Here is a 16829-nt window from a genome sequence, read left to right on the forward strand (position 1 = left end):
ATGACCTAGTCACAAATTTTACTTACGGTCCTAAATCATCTAGTTCTTAAGTTTTGTCCCAGGTTACCTAAGGATTAACTGTTCTTGGTTTCTTATAAAATACTGACCTTCTTGCCACATGTAGATGGTGATATTACAATTTGTAGTATACATCTTAAAAGAAGGCAAGAAAAAGATAAAAAGAAACAAAAAACAGTCTGTGATTCATTTTGAATTAATTTTTGTGAAGGTGGAAGATCTGGGACTAGATTCACTACACTACTAATATTTTACAGCTATAGAAGTCAAAGATAAAGAAAAAATACTGAAAGAAACCAGACAGGAAAACACCTTACTTATAGAGGAGCAAAGATGAGAATTACATCCAACTTCTCAGATACCATGCAAGCAAGAGGAAAGTGGACTGAAATATTTAAAGTATTGAGAGAAAAAACTACCAACCTAGAATTCTGTACCCTGCAAAATTATTCTTCAAAAGTGGAGGAGAAACAGACTTCCTCAGACAAACAAAAAACTGAAGGAATTAGTTGCCAATAGATCTGCCTTGCAAGAAATGTTAGAAGTTCTTTAGAGAAAAGGAAATGGATCTCCATAAAGAAAGGAAGAACACTGGAGAAGGAATAAGGATAAGTGAAATAAATACACTTTAGGAACTTCCCTGGTGGTCCAGCGGCTAAGACTCCATGCTCCCAAAGCAGGGGGCCCAGGCTTGATTAGGGAACTAGATCTCGCATGCCATGTGCAACTAAGAACTTGCCTGTCAAAACTAAAAGACCCCACCTGCTGCAATGAAGATTGAAGATCCTGTGTACCACAACTAAGATATGGCTCAGTCAAATAAATAATTTCTTTTAAATATACTTTAAATATAAAGACATAACTAGGTAAAACTAAAAGGATGGAAAAAGACATACCATGCCAGTATTAAAAGAAAGCCAGTGGCTATAATAATATCAAAGTAGATCTCAGAGAAAAAATATAACCAACAATAAAGAGGATAATTTATAATGATAAAAAGGTTAATTCAACAAAGGAGCATAACAATCCAAAGTGTTTATGCTCCTAAAAACAGAGCTCCAAGATTCACAATGCAAAAACTGATAGAACTGCAAGGAGTAATCAACAATTATATTCAGATTTCAATATTCCTTTGTCAATAATTTACAGAAAAGTGTTGACAGAAATTCATAAGAACACAGAAGGCAAGAACAACACTATCAACCAACTTGACCTAATTGCCATTTATAGAACATTCCACTTAACAAAAAACATACAGTTTTTTCAGTGGTCTGCAGTTGAGGAGAACCATCTAGGTAGGAAACAGTTGAGTGTCATTAGCTTTAAGTATGCAATTAAAGTCTTGGCAACAGAGGCAAAGAGAGTGTGGAAAGTGAGAAGAGAAAAAGGGCCTATGACCACAGGATAAGTAAAGGAGGAGGAACCAGCGGAACAGCCCGAGGAGCAGCTGGGAAGTAGGAGAAGCAGGAGAGTGAATGTTATCAAGACCACACGAAGAGTGTTTCACACAGGGAATGGTCCATTGAGTCAAGGAGGAACCAGCGGAACAGCCCGAGGAGCAGCCGGGAAGTAGGAGAAGCAGGAGAGTGAATGTTATCAAGACCACACGAAGAGTGTTTCACACAGGGAATGGTCCATTGAGTCAAGTCTGAACTTATTCATTCAACAACTCTGAGCACCTGCTACATAGCAGGCACTCTGCTGGGGACACAATGGATAAACTCTTCTGGACTTTATCATCTAGAGGGAAAGACAACTGAAAAATCTCTCCTATAAACCTGTAATTACAAAAACGGTTTTGTGAGAGCATACATCAGAGGAATGCTGTCTTCCTTGTGGGAGGAACATTTGAGCTAGGTCAAGCTAGAAGGGCACTAGATAAAACACCAAAAACACTGCAACAAAAGAAGAAACAGATAAATTGGACTTCATCAAAAGTAAAAACTTCCATGCTTCAAAGAACACTATCAAGAAAGGGAAAAGACCACCTGAGCAGGGGAGAAAATGTTTGCAAAATGTATAAAGGATAAAAGGGGCTTCCCTGGTGGCTCAGACAGTAAAGAATATGCCTACAATGCAGGAGACCCAGGTTCGATCCCAGGGTCAGGAAGAGTCCCTGGAGAAGGGAATGGCAACCCACTCCAGTATTCTTGCCTGGAAAATCCCATGGACAGAGGAGACTGTCGAGTTACAGTCCATGGGGTTGCAAAGAGTTGGACACAACTGAGTGACTAACACACACACAAAGGATAAAGGACGTCTTTCTAGATTTATAAAAAAAAACTTCTCAAACTCAATAATAAAAGACCAATAATCCAGTTGAAAAATGAACAGAGGACCCAAGGAAGATATAAAAATGGCTAATAAGCATGTGAAAGTTCAAAATCACCTGCATTAAAGAAATGCAATCCAAAACTATGAGATACCACTTCACACCCAAAAGGATGGCTATAATGATCATTTTAAAAATGGAAAATAACAAGTGTTGGTGAGTATATTAGTTTTCTAGAGCTGCTGTAACAAATTATCATAAACTGAGTGCATAAGTAGCAAAAATTTATTGTCCCACAGTTTTTGTGGTGTTAACAGATAAACTCAGGCATATATAAAAATGGGTGAAGGAAAACGTGCAAAACCTTTGTATCAGGAAACATGCATGGCCCACTGGAGAAATAAAAGATCAGCGGAATGAATCTGGAGAGATCTGGGTCTGACCATGCTGGCTGGAGATTTGAGTATTAATTCTAAAAGCAAAGGGGAGCCACTGAAAGATTTTAAGTAGAGGTGGATAGGACTTATATTTGAAAAAAGCATTGGTAGCAAAGGAGAGTCAGTTAGGATTAGGAGAGAAAAGTTAAATTTAGCAATAAAGAAGTTAAGTCACCTTGGATAAAACCAGTTCAGGTGAATAGACAGGATGACTAACTTGGAGAACTGGAAAGGAAATGGAGTCGGCAAAATTATACTCCACTTAGTAAAGCTTCTCCCTATTCCGGTCTCCAGGGAAACAGATCAAAAATATACTTGGCTTGGGAAACAATAAAAGACATGTTTGCATGCATATTCACTCACAGCCGGTTCACCAGCTTCTGTTTCTGTTCAAGGATTCCACACTTACCCTGACACAGAGGGAGGACCCGTGGCTGCAGTTCTTCTGATGGTTCTCTTTCACCACATGCTGGCCTTTTTTCATAGCTGGGAGGGGTGGAGGGAGGAGGCTGCCACCATCCGAGATTTGGAGGCACTTCAGAAACACAGCTATTTCCCTTTTATCTTTACTGAGCCTCTCATCGGGACTCTACAACCCAGAACCCAAAGGCAGCCCAAGTAGACACAATCAAGCCCTAGTCAAGAGAAGACCTACCTAAAAACGCCCCAAGGTGCCCTGGCTACTTCAATGCTCCCAGACCGGAAAGTCCCAGTGGAAAGAGGCAGTTGTCTTAACAGATGTAGGTTAAAATACTGATAGCGGCAGTTTTGCTAAGTTTATAAGAACATGATCGTGTGAACACGTTGCTAAGATCCATACCATGGCCACAAACGGGACCTGGGCAAGTGGCCCTCCAGAAGGTGAAGTTTGGTTAGTGTCAGAGCAAACCACCTTCGCGATCTCAAAAGGCTTCTTAAAAGGCTGAGCCAAAGGGAGGGAACTTTATTTACGCTTGGAGGTTGGTACGGAGCGGACAGAGCTAAGCACTGGGGAGGTAAGGAGGGGCTTCGACACAGTGGCTCACAGCGCGTGGCAAGCCCTAGTAGCTGCCCAATGAATGAAGCTGTGACCGCTCCCGGCCTAACCCCACACCGAGGTCTCCGCTGACCCAGCTTCCCACTCCTGCGTTGCTCGACCGATTCGCAGAACGGACAGCAACCTCCAGCCCACACGCCCCTTCCGCAAGTTTCAAAAGGAGCGCGCCCCCTCGGGCCCGCCCCCTACTTCCGGCCTGGAAACCCGTTGGGTCCCGTCAGGTCTCGCGATATTGCATCATATAGCCTGCAGAGCGGGGTGAGATAGTCGCACTCTGGAATCTGCAGGAGCTAACCCTTTGGGGTGTCATTTGACACGCAGGCTCTTTGCCCGACCCATTTTCTACCACCGCTAACGGGGCTATAAAGGCTCACCGGCTCACTTAAGTCCACCAGGCCCAAATAGTTTAGATCAGGAGCTGAGCGGCAGGGACTCGGCGCCTTCCACTCCGTACCCATGCCTGACTGTGGCCCTGGTCGAGTTTTGCAAAAATATTAATGACTGCCTGTTCTAGGCGTTCACTGGAACGTGTTTTTTTTTTACCCTCATTACACAGATAGGGGAACTGAGGCTCAAAAATGAAGGAACCGCCTAAGGTCACAGAAAAAGAGTGAGACCAAAATTCGAACCCAGACAGCCTGACTCCAGCTCTAAAGCCTCTTTATCGTTACTGCGATGGAACGATTTGTGAACAATCCTCCTCCCCCTAGACTCCTATAGGAGAGTGTAGCTCAGTGAAAAGTTTTGGGTTCACGCAGATTCATGAAAATCTACACACTTTCTTGTTGTGTGACACTGAGCAATTTGCTTAACCTTTCTGAGACTCTTTCACTAATAGATGTGGATGATACTACACGGGATTATTGTGAGTTGTCTATATTCAGACCCTACTCCAAATAAGCTGCTTAATAGGTGGAAGCTACTGCTATTATCACGCCACAGTTTTCAATGTTTAGGGGATACTTAATAAACTAAGTGAGGAGAAGGCAATGGCACCCCACTCCAGCACTCTTGCCTGGAAAATGACAGAGGAGCCTGGTAGGTTGCAGTCCATGGGGTCGCTAAGAGTAGGACACGACTGAGAGACCTCACTTTCATTTTTCACTTTCATGCATCGGAGAAGGAAATGGCAACCCACTCCAGTATTCTTGCCTGGAGAATCCCAGGGACGGGGGAGCCTGGTGGGCTGCCATCTATGGGGTCGCACAGAGTCGGACACGACTGAAGTGACTTAGCAGCAGCAATAAACAAAGTGAAAGTGAATGAATGGAGGGAGAAATGAAATCTCTCTGGGCCGATACCAGGAGGTCCTTGCTTCCACCTCACAAATATTTTATCCCCTCACCTGATGTGACTACACTTTTTCAAAAGGCTTGAAGTGGGAAATGACTGGGTATCTTCCACAGAGGGAGGGGTATGTGTGCATGTGTGTGTGTGAACTTGTTATTGAAATAAGACACAGAAAAGCACACAAATCATAAGTGTACTCAAGTATTATAAAATGAACATACTGGGGTTACCAGCCCCTTGATGAAGAAGCAACATTACCGGCTCCCAGAATCCCCCCTCATGTTTCCTTCTAGTCACTCCTTCCCCTGCAGGTGTGACCACTATTCTGCCTTCCAACAACATAAATGTCTTTCCTGTTTTTGCATGGGTTGCAACTGGAATCCCCTGGCATGCCTCTCCCTCTTTGAGGTAGAAAATCATCTGCTGCTGCTTCTCATAAGGGTTCCCTTAATAAAGATACATGTGTCTCTGGTAGCCCTTGTCTTTGCCATTTTACCCTAGATCTTTCCCTCTCTACCAGGAAGGCCCTGGGAAAGTAGGAGATGAAGATGCACTGAGCCATAAGATGGTCGTGTCTAGCCCCACATGATTCCAAATAACAGTCTTCCCTCTGCTCTGTTCAATGCACCCCTTCCCGCCTCCACTGAAACCCCTTTCTCACTCAGGGTGATGAGCTTTCAGAACCCCTGCTGTCATTTCCTGTGGTCTGGCAGTCCCTGACCCACTAGGTATGTCTGTTCATGCCCAAACTGCAATTGTGGGCATGGTTTTGTTCACTTCCAAAGGATTCCTGATGTCATATAGGTTAATGGACATGGGTTAAGGATTCTGGGTGTTCCGTCTCAAGGGGGCAGTGTTGCCTAACATCATGAGATAGTCCAATCCTTAGCCCAGTCAAGAAGCCCCATTACACAGTTACTATCCTCAAACCTGGGTTACATAGGAGGGTAGGCTCAAAGAAGTTTAAAGGATTTGTCCAAAACTATGTATTTTGTAAGTGACAAGAATTAGACTTTGGGAGTACCATTTGATGCAGGTCTAGAACGCTGGGTATCTCCTGAAGACCTCTATTCAATGAGACTAAAATGGACCAGTTGCATTGTTGTATTATATATTTTTCTATCTAGTACTTCAAAGAACTCTGGGAGACAGGAGTTTTTATTTCCATATGGCAGATGCAGAAACTGAGGTCCAGAGAAAGTGTTTTGCCTAAAGTCACAGGGATGGTGAGACTAAGGTAAGATTCAACACCTTTGAACCCATCCATAGACGACTCCCAAAGCCTGGCTCTTTGCTGTGTCCTGAGCCACACTAAGCAGAAGGTTTTTGACAATTGCAAATATGAGTGGTACATGGATAGGACAGGAGACTGAGGGAACATTCCAGAGAGAACAAAACATGAACCACAAAGGGGCTGATTTGATTCTCCATTACTGTGGAGCAAATCACCTCCAATTTTAGTGGCTTAAAACAACAATTTATTATTATCTTCACAGTCCAACAGGACACTTAGCTGGGCAGTTGTCACTGGGGGTCTTTTCTGCAGTTGAGGTCAGATGGAGGTTGGAGCTGGAGTCATCTGAAGACTAAACTGGGCTGGATATCCAAGAGATGGCTTTTTACAATCACATGTCTGGCATCTCATCTGAATTATTTCAGATGAGATGAAACAGATGGGGACTAGCCAGGAATTTCTCTCTCGCCACATGGCCTTTGCCTGTGCCTTGCTTAGACTTCCGCATAGCATGGTTGTCTCAGAGCAGACAGACTTCATACATGGTGACTGGCCTCCCCTAACATTCCAAAAGGCTGAGGCAGAAACTGCAAGACTTCTTATACCCTGTCTTTGGGAGTCATGTAGTGTCATTTCCACAGCTTGCTATCCCTGAAGATGAATCATCAGGCAAGCCAAGGTTCAAGGACAGAAGATAATACTTAGGTGTGAATATCTAGGAAGTGTGCTTCGATAGGGACCATCTTTAGACATCAGTTGCAACAAGGGGCTGAGGCAGGAAGGATCAACTCAGGAGATGGCATGTAGTCCTGCTTCAGTGGAACATGGTGTGCAAGAGAGAAAACTAGAGGTGATGGTTTGTGGCAGAGAATGGAGGGCTTCAATGATCCAGTCAGGAACCGTGTATGTGGGTACACACTGGGTGTTTACACTGTCTGGCATCTGAGCCTCTTTCCTGTGCTGGAGTATCCTCCTTAGTCAATGTCTTGGTGAGAAGTCAGATACTCACTCCCTTGACCCCCAGCAGGAAGGTCACAGAACTATGACCTCAACAGTGTACAACCAAAGCAATGATCCCACTCAGGACTCTGAGTCTTCAGCAAATGACCCAAAGAAGCAGATGACTATTTATGAGTCATCCTAGAGGCAGCACCAGTCGGTTCTCACAGTGGTGGTGGCTATGTGAGACCGAAACCCAGGGGAAGCAGCCCCCTAACCAGGCTGACCCTGGGAAAGACCTGAATGAGGTTCTGACTGCCTAACTTCTCTTGGTCCTTGACAATTTCCAGAGCCTGATCCTTGAGGCTTCCTGTCAGTTTTTGAACTGCCTGATATCATTCCAGTAAATTCCACTTCTACTTAAGTGAACCAGAGTCCATTCCTACCATTTGCAATTAAGTACCCTAATTGGTACAAAGACCCGTTGAAAGCTTCAGCCAAAGGAAATGACATGATCAGAGCACTTTGTGGGAGATAAAAATAGGAAAATCTGATAGAGATGAATCAAAGAGGTTAGCTGGGAGGCTGTTGTGACATCTGAGGTGTGTGATGAACTATGATATTGACAGTGCCAATGAAGGGGGAGAATGGGCAGGTTTTGGGCAGTCATAGAATATGGAAAAGAAAGGAGAGGAGAAAGTCCAAGTTGACAGGAGTTTTGAGCCTTAGTAATGAGAAAAATGATGATGTTACAAAGAGAGGGAGAACTAATTTGAGAAGGAAATCATTCATTCATTCAGTTAACAAACATTAAATGCCTGCTCTATGTCAGGCACTGTTCTAGGCATTAAGAAGTCAGCAGTGAACAAAGTCCCTGTTCAGGTGATAGATCAGTCAGTAAAGGATTCGTCTGCAATGCAGGAGACCCTGGTTCGATTCCTGGGTAGGGAAGATCCCCTGGAGAAGGGATAAGCTACCCACTCCAGTATTCTTGGGCTTCCTTTGTGGCTCAGCTGGTAAAAAAAAGAAAAAAAAAAAAACCTGCCTGCAATGCGGGAAACCTGGGTTTGATCCCTGGTTTGGGAAGATTCCCTGGATAAGGGAAAGGCTACCCACTCCAATATTCAGGCCTAGAGAATTCCATGGGCTGTATAGTCCATGGCATCACAAGGAGCTGGACACGACTGATTGACTTTCAGTGAATAAAGTGAAATTTCATTCCTTGTGTTAACAAATACATGCATGAGATCATGAAACTGGCTTCATAAGGCTTCAGTTTGTGGTGCCACAAACACAGCAAAGTATGTCTAGCTGGCACCCAGAACTTCAAGAAGGATCCTATGAAAGAAGGCTGGGCCTAAAGACAGATTGGTAGTCATTCCCAAAGACATTCATTCATTCGCTTATTGAGCATCTAGTATGTACTTAGTACCATTTTTGCCATATTGTTCAACTGCTAAGTCATGTCTGACTCTTTGTGACCCCACGGTCTGCAGCATGCCAGGCTTCCCCGTCCTTCACTATCTCTTGGAGTTTGCTCAAACTCACGTCCATTAAGTCAATGATGCCAATCAACCATTTCATCCTCTGTCACCCGCTTCTCCTCCTGCCCTCAATCTTTCCCAGTTTCAGGGTCTTTTCCAATGAGTTGGCTCTTCATGTCTGGTGGCCAAAGTATTGGAGCTTTAGCTTCAGCATCAGCCCTTCCAGTGAATAGTCAGGTCTGATTTCCTTTAGGATTGACTGGTTTGATCTCCTTGCTGTCCAAGGGACTCTCAAGAGTCTTCTCCAGCACCACAATTTGAAAGCATCAATTCTTCAGTGTTCAGCCTTCTTTATGGTCCAACTCTCACATCTGTACATGACTACTGGAAAAACCATAGTTTTGACTATACTTTCTTGGCAAATGATGTCTCTGCTATTAATACGCTGTCTAGGTAAGTGGTTGTAAGTACTTTGGCTGTTGTTCTGAGTGAGATAGGAAGACTGGAGAATTTTGAGCAGAGCATGTGGACTACATGATTAATATTATGCTTTAAAAGGATCACTCTGGCTGCTATGTATAGAGTATGCTGGGGATGTGTAAGGGAAGAAGCAAGAAGATCAACTAAGAGATAACCACAGTCATTCAAAGCAAGAGACCATAGTGTCTTGCACCATGATGGTAATGATGGAGGAGGTGACATGTGTCCAAACTCTAGCTATAAACTGAAGGAAATTCAACAACATCTGCTGATGGACTGGATGTGAGATGTCAGGGAACTAAAGGTGTCCAACGACTCCAGCGCTTTTGACAGGAATATCAGTTGGCATTTATGGAACTGGAAGGATTGAGAATTGTATCTAAATCTTAAAAAGTGAGCAAAATTGTCTCCAACCTTCCTGTCTGCCCACCTTTCTGAATAATGTGGCTGAAAGGCCATGATGTGGAGTCCAACAAAAGTGAAGCAAGCATGTGGGGGCAGAGTGGACACTGGGTTGGCATAAGTTATCTCCTTGATATCTGCAAGGAGAGTGGAGGGAGCAGCAGCAGCAGCCAGGAATAGGTTACTTACAAAGGGATAAGTTCAACAAGAAGAGAGAAGAAAGTTATGCAAATAAAAAGGGAGAAAAGTATCATAAATCCTGTAGTGTTGGATGGGAATTAAGGTATTGTGTGAACAAACGGTTTTCCCCACACATTGACAAATGATTGATAAATATATAGGTAGATAATGTGTGTGTGTTTAATCAGACACAAATTTCCTAGCACTCTCCATAAGAGACCCAGAAGCAGTGATACCTCAAGAACAATTAGCACGCCTGGCACCCAGGTCTTGTTTTCTACATGTCATTCTCCATTAAAAGAAACAAAGGTCCCTTGGAGAAACAGCTGGTTACAGCACTTGAGCAGAGAAAGTACAAGATGAACCTGGAACATCCTGTTGTGCCAGAAAGTAAGGAAATACTCAAAGAATTGTGGTGACAGAAGTCAGCCTGGCAGCTGGCCAAGTCTGGGAAAGTCTAAGCATCAAAATAAATAATGAAGCAATGAGTAAAACACTCACATCTGTAATATTGTTGCATAAAGCTATATAGCCCAAATCTAATCATGAGGAAACAACAAATAAACCCAAGTTGAGGGACATTCTACAATATAATAGGTCTGTAGTCTTCTGAGTCATCCTGGTCATAAAAGTAAAGGAAATCTTAGGAACTGTCTCAGACTGAAGGAGACTGGAAAGACATGACAACTAAATGCAATGAATAATTCTGGACTGGATCGTTTCATCATTAGACCAACTGAGGAAAGTTCAGTAAGATCTGGCAGTTAGATAGTATTAATGTATCAATGTTAATTTCCTGATTGTGAGTATTGCATTAGGTTATGTAGGAAAGTGAAAAGTTTGTGAAAGTGTTAGTAGCTCAGTCATGTCTGACTCTTTGCGATCCCATGGAATCTAGTCCACAGGTTCCTGTCTGTGGGATTCTCCAGGCAAGAATACTGGAGTGGGTTGCCATTCCCTTCTCCAGGGGATCTTCCTGAACCAGGGATTGAACCCACGTCTCCCACATTGCAGGTAGATTCTTTACTGTCTGAGACACCAGGGAATATACCCTAAAGTATATATGCTAAAACGTTAGGCATTGTGTAGGCAACTTATTCTCAAGCAGTTCAGGGAAGGGGAAAGTTCTTTGTACTATTGTAACTTTCCTGTTACACCAAATAAAAAGAAAAAAGACAAGGAAAGAGTGAACAGAATCTCTGAGGCAGTGGAGAATGAGAGGAGGATGAGGCAGTGTGACATCAAGCACATGTACCAAAGGGTTAAATATGTCTAAGGGGAGGACATTTAATGATGTACAGTGTTGCAAAGAGATCAAAGAAGTTCAAGACTGGGGAAAAGGTATTAAAATTATTTTCTACATTGTTAATCATGACAGCATCTTTATACATATGTGTTACAATGGAAAATAAATCACCTATTCCATTCACAACAATACTGGATATGCATTTGGATTTGAAGACCCTTCTAACAACTTCTCAGTTCTTTAGGCCCTGAAATTCAGAGGTCGGAAGCCTGATTTCCCTACAAAGCATTATGATTTTAGGAAGAAAATCCCAATGACATAACCATATTAACTCTTGTCAGGAGGTCTCCCTAATTCCTAATTTTAAAAGGGTTCTTTTACCATTTAAAATATTCTAATGATGTAATTCGATGGTCACATTTTGAGCAAAAATATTCTGGAAATGAAGTTATTACCGTGCCAAGTAACACATGTGCATTAAAGGTAAACGAAAAATGTAGATAAAATGGAGGCAAATTTTAAACCACCTATAATTCCATCACCCAGAAATAATTTGTTAGCATTTTGCTGCCTATTTTAGACTTTAAAAGTGCAAATCACATCTATAGTTTTTTGTTGCGATAAAGGAGGGATCCTTCCTTGTGCTATTTTGCATCTTGCACACCCACCGCCTCCTGGATGCAGAGCAGACAGTCTCAGTCCCTAAATATACTTCCAACCACCTCATTTTTAAGGGCACAGCGAGGAATTCCATCCAGCAGATGGGCAGCGATTTATGTAATTATGTTCCTATTCGCGGACTTTTATGTTGGGCGCTGAGAGACCTCACCACAGTCCTCGCCCTCGAAGCCTGCACGACTGAGATGGGAGGCTGGGTGACAGCTGGGTCCCCCGGACAAGGTTTTAAGCATACAGGAACCGAGGAAAGAGGGTCAGCAAGGCCGCGGCCGGCGGAGAGCAAAGAGCCTAAGGAGTCGGGTTTGGGAGCGACGTGAGGCAGAAGGTGGGGTATACGCGAGGGCATGGGGCGCCGAATGGGTGGAACCCGAAATCCTTGGAACTGGAGCGAGACCCCAGGAGGGCGGCGGTCCAGGCGGAAAGCTGCTGCACCGCCGCTAGGCACCAACAGAGGGCGCTGGGTCCACAGCAGTTCCCAGTGGGCGGGTCCCAGCTGCGAGCCAGATGTGAGAAGCTGGACCACGGGAGACTTGAGCTCTCCCCCAGCCCCTGCAGACCCACAGGCGAGGGGAGAGGGAAGAGCGGATGGCAGGGGGCAAATGTGGTGGCAGAATCCCCACGTCGCTGCCCTGCAGGCTCACGGACTGTTTTGCATTGTGGGGGTAGAAGCGTGGGAACCTCCCGCCCAGAGGGGGCGCCATGTTCCGTTTCCCAGAAAAACGCGGTACCGGCTGGCTCAGCAGGACAGAACCCGGTCCATCCCGCGGGGCGTCGGGCCAGAAGAGACCCACGCGGCTGTCTGCGGCGGGAAAGAGAGCCGGCCTTGAGGGCTCTGAGCTCTTGCGTCCTCACACACCACACACACACACCCCCTGCGCTCTTTCTGCGTTCGAGAAGGAAGAAACTGAGGCAGAGAAGGACTGAGCACCGAGTAGACCTCTCCCCCTATATTGTCTGGAGCGGAGAAGTTGGGCATAGGGCCACAGCCCGAAGCTTTAATTAAGGACCCCTGGCCGGGGACTACCCCCTGGGACCCCGCCCCCTTGACCTGCCTGAGGTCCCCACCCCGGGCCGCTTCCAGGACTCCGGAGTGATCAGCTGCTGCGCGCTCGCCGTAATTGGCGGTGCAGGCCCTGCCTGGCAGAGGACCGGCGGGCGGCGCAGGGGAGGGCGAGGGGCTTAATTGCAGGGCTTCTGGTCGCAGTCTGGACTGCAGCTCCGCTTGTGGGGGGTGGGGCGGGGTAGGGTATGGACACTTGGCTCGGCGAACCCCTCCCCACCCTGGAGGAAGCCAAAAGATCTTCGGGGTCGGTAGTTGGATCCCTTCCGCGGGAACGGGAGATGAGGGGCTTGAACCCCAGCGAGACTTTGGGGGAGAAGAGCGGGAAGTCTCCGGAGAGCTAGGGTATGGAGGGGGGGCAGATTCCAAACTCCCCATCCCAACCCCAAAAGCCCTGGTTCGTCTTGTCCGAGACTCCTCCCTAGTTCTGACCCTCTCCCCTCCCCTTTCTACCGCCCCCGTCACCCCCCTTCTCGTATCCCCAGGGCGCTCCCACCCTGGGGAAGAATGTGCCCTCCTAGCGCACCCTTGCCTTGGTAACGGCACACCCCCACCCCCGCGCACCGCAGCGGCCGGGCCTGGCCCGGAGGGCGGCGAGAAAAGGGGTGGGGGGGGGCGGTGGGCGCCTCCCAGCCCCGCGGACACACCTCAACTGCCCTGGTTGCCACAGCAACCGGGGGCGTTTGGAAGTGCGCAGCCGCGAAGTGGCAAAAGGGCGCTGCTCCGGATCCGGCACCCCTCTAATCCATCAGCAGAGGACCCTAGCTCCTGGGAAAGACTGCAACCCCTCAACTTCAAGGACGAAATCCAGCGAGGGATCATGGGGCGTCCCAGCCTCCACGCAGGACAATGCTAGGGAGCAGAGGCAGCCGGACGGCCCCAAACAGCCTGGAACTTGAAAAGGGATCCCCTCGAGCCAGCCCGTCCCCCTCCCCCAGCGGAGCCCGAGGGGGCCGCTGGCAGCAGGAAGCCGGGGAAGGGCCCGGAGGCGCGCAGGCCCCACAGCAGAGCGGTGATTACAGGGACCTGTCCCTCCCGCCCCCGGCTCGCACTCTCATTAAGTCATTTTTTCCCCTGTTGGAAAGTCCCCGAGCCTTGAGCGCAGGGGTTGGGGCGACCGCAGGCAGCTGCCGGCAACCACATGAGAAGGGGCGGGGGGAGCGAAGGAGGGAGGCCTCAACTAGGGCTTGGCCAGGCTCCAACGTGGAAGGCCCCCTGCCGGGGGCTAGCTAAGGGCGCATTAATTCGGAGGAAGGCAAAGGGAGGGCCCGGATGCCCCCGACCTTGCTTCTCACCCACCTGGCCCTCCTACAGTTGCAGAGGCCTCTACCTTGCCTCTCCCTTCTTTTTTCTGGCCCAGGGACCTTGGGCGACTGAAAAGCAGGATGCCTGGGTTCTGATCCCCGACTCCAGTCTGGTTGCCTCTCCCTGACCCTTAACCCCACCACTGCCTGCTGATCTATCCACCACCTCATTCTCTCTTAGGTCCCTCCCTTCTTCCCTTTGGGACCATCCAGGCTCCATGGTACTTTTTGCTCCTGCAAGGAGTTGGCCCAGTGTCCATCAAGGTGAAAGGTGTTGGGGTGGGGATGGCTTTCTCCCCATCTGAATGAACTCTAGTTCACCTTCTGTTCTCATGTCCAGATCTGAACCTTGGTCCTTTCTGAGCTGTTGGCAAGTTCTCCCTCCCATTTACCTTCACCGTCCCACTTTAGTTCAGTGTATTTTCCCTGTTTCCAATCAGCACATTGATTTCTGCCTCACTTTTCAGCCAGTGTGTATAAGCCCAATGCCTCTTGGGACCCATTTCCCACCCCTTATCACCTGCACATCTCGCTTTAGGGTCCCAACCAAGTCCCACACACTCCTTTTCAAATGTGGGGTCCAGCTTTGCTTTCAACTCTAGTCAGCTTCAGACCCAGAGAGAGGTTGGGGAGTGGGCAACACCCTATTTGTTCCTTCTCCAACTTTCCCTCTCTTCCTTTATAAGGTAAAGTTAGCATATATCAGATCACCTTGAGAGTTTCCCTGGTGGCTCAGTGGTAGGTAATCTGCCTGCAATGCAGGGGACACAGTTTCGATCCTAGGGTTGGGAAGATTTCCTAGAGGTGGAAATGGCAGCCCACTCCAGTATGCTTGCCTGGGAAATCCCATGGACAGAGGAGCCTGGTGGGCTATAGTCCACGGGGTCACAAAGAGTCAGACACAGCTTAGTGAATAAGCAACAACAGATCACCATGACTTGACTTGGTTTGACTGGGATATGCCCCCCACAACCCGGTGTCCAGTTCCCTGCTCCACCCCGCAGCTCACCCCTCCCTCTAGAGGTACACCCTCTACAGTGTTATAACTCCTACCTCATTATCCCAAACCTCATTCTGTATCTCTCTTCAGTCCTCCTCCCCCAGCTCTGTCCTCCTAAAGCCTGGAAGGCAGAGGAGGCTGAAGCCACAGCTAATGATATAGTGGACACTGCTGGGGGCTAGAGGAGTTGGGAGTGCCTCCCCAGACCTTCATTGCCTCTCCCTTACCTCCTACCCTGAATGGCAGGGAGAAAGAAGGCAGGTAACCCAGCCCCCACAGCTCCCTCCTGAGTGAACAAGAGGAAAGGAATGAGGCAGGTGTGTCTGGCTGCTCCTGCCCACCCCTCCTCCCGGGGGACTCTTACCCGCCTGCCTGTGGGGCTGTCTTTGGGGGGATGGGGAGAGAAACCCTGTCTTTTCCAGAGGCAGAAGAGCTGAGCATGTGGAAGGCCCTGCTGCTTTAGGCATGTCTGGGAGCTGCTGAGATGCAGGCAGTTGGAGGGAAGGGAACTGAGGGCAAGTGAGTGGGGGCAGCTCACCCAGGTGGTGAGCCTACAGGGGTGCATCACCAGGAGGGCTTCCTTCCTTCTCACCCCTACTCAGGGTGGAGAGACATGAGTTAGGGCCAGGGAGGTATGGAGATGTGTGTAGGCTGGCAACTGGGAAAAGGAACAAGACTTCATCCTTGACTGGTTGGTTCATCAAGAAGGGTGCCATTCTGGGGTAAACTGAGGCAGGCAGCAGGACTCTCAACTGTGAGCAGCAGGAGGCCTGGATGAAGTTGACAAAGTGTACTTTCTCCAAGATCCTGACCCTCCCTCCCTCTCCACTGCCTCCTCCTTGAGGGTCTATTCCAGAAAAACATCAGTTCTGAGAGCCGAGGAGAGGGCAACACTGGACCTAGGCTGCCAGCTCCGCAGTGCTCTTCTGAGGGTCTAGACAGGATGCCAACTGACCTGCCAAGGGGTACTCCCAAACTGGGGAACTGGAGGCACAAGAGGCCCAGAAAGGATGACCCCCACCGCCAGCCTTACTTACACACCCCGCCTCTCCTACCTGGACTCAGAGAGACCAGAATCCAGACAGTGAGTCTCCTGGCCCTCCCCCGACACCCTTCTCCCCGGCCGCACCTCCTAGCCCCACCTGCTCCCCGGGGCGCTGGGCTGGCTGGGTTGAGCTGGGTCTTGCCCAGGATTACTGCTCTCAGAGTGCCTCCTGTCTCTGCTGACGGGTGCTGCTGGCCAACACTCGTCCTGGCTTGTGGCAGAGGGCTCAGGCATAAGGTGGACAGCTAGAGCTCTGGCCTCCAGGGCTCCTGATCCGGCCCCTTGCCAACTTCCCCACCACCTCCCATCTAATCCAGGCCTTATCTCTGGTGTCTCTCCTCCCTGGCCCCCTGCTGTCAACTTGTCCCCAGTCATTCAGTTCCCCAGACAGCAATCTATGTGGGAATCAGACCATGACACTTGCCTGCCTCAGACCCTCTGAAGGTTCCCATTTCTCTTACATAAAATCCCAACTCCTTACCTTGGCCTGGAAGGACACATCATGTGCCCATCCCCCTACCCCCACCTGGGCTGCTCCTTTCTGACATCTGTCCCTTGATTTCTTCCCTCCAATGACACTGGTCTCTTTGCTGTTCCTTCTGAGATCTTTCTGACCTCAGAGCCTTTGCATTCACATGGCCTCTGCCTGGAAAGCCCTTAACCCTCAATTTGTGCATGGCTCTGGCTTCCCTTGTAGCTCAGCTGGTAAAGAATCTGCCTACAA

The sequence above is a fragment of the Muntiacus reevesi genome, chromosome 3, assembly GCF_963930625.1.
Source record: "Muntiacus reevesi chromosome 3, mMunRee1.1, whole genome shotgun sequence".
NCBI lineage: Eukaryota > Metazoa > Chordata > Mammalia > Artiodactyla > Cervidae > Muntiacus > Muntiacus reevesi.